Source organism: Brassica oleracea, chromosome C8 (genome assembly GCF_000695525.1).
Source record: "Brassica oleracea var. oleracea cultivar TO1000 chromosome C8, BOL, whole genome shotgun sequence".
In the NCBI taxonomy this organism is placed as follows: domain Eukaryota; kingdom Viridiplantae; phylum Streptophyta; class Magnoliopsida; order Brassicales; family Brassicaceae; genus Brassica; species Brassica oleracea.
The window spans coordinates 37,429,542-37,430,463 of record NC_027755.1 but is presented as its reverse complement, the minus strand read 5'-3'; positions in this window follow the sequence as shown (position 1 = coordinate 37,430,463).

Genomic DNA, 922 nt, shown 5'->3' with positions numbered 1-922 from the left:
AATCTAATTTATTTTTTTAATTTAAAAGTATACAACGCTTCAAACCCATAATTTGTTTTTAGAAGAAATCTACAATGTTTAAAAGTAATTTGCATATACATTCATAAAAGAGTATCTACTCTCCATCTGAGGAATTATCTGATGATGAACATGATGAATCTGAATCGTCTTCGTCAAACTCTTCAATCTCGCCGTCCTCTTCGGTTAATTGTTGTTGTAGTGGATCAAATACTCCTTGTACTCGGCTTCTGGGATTTATTGACATGACAACGATCCAAGGATCGTTCCTTTGCCTAATCCGCGGATAACGAATATAATTCGTCGGTATTTCGTCGGGAAGTGCAACGGCTGCAAATTCGTCGGTATTCCGTCGGGAAGTGAAAGGGCTGTTCAATCCGTCGGTATTCCGTCGGAAAATACCGATGGAATTCTGACCGAATACCTAAATGGTCGGTATTGCGTCGGTATTTTGTCGGTATGTGTCAATTTTTTGCAACGGTCATATATTTGTTAGTTTTTGTCGGTTTTCTGTCGGGATCGTATGACCAAATACCGACGACTGTGTTCTGTCAGGATTTTCTGACGCAGTTCCGACGAATTTACCGAAATATATTTCCGACAATTTTTCGTCGGAATTCCGTTGGAAAATCCTGACAGATTTTTTTCGGTCGGTTTTTCCGTCGGTATTGTCCGTGTTTTCTTGTAGTGAATGTTTTTAATATTGATGTATGTTATGACTAGCAGTGATAATTTGGTGGTAAGAAAAGAATTTGGAAGTGTTACAAAAAAAAAAAAAAAAAAAGAAGAATTTGGACAATGAAATGCGAGGAGAGACTTTTTTCCACTGACATCTTAACGGAGAGACTATCCCATTCAGTGACTTTTTAACTTAAATTTAGTCATTTCTGTTTTAAAAGTTTAA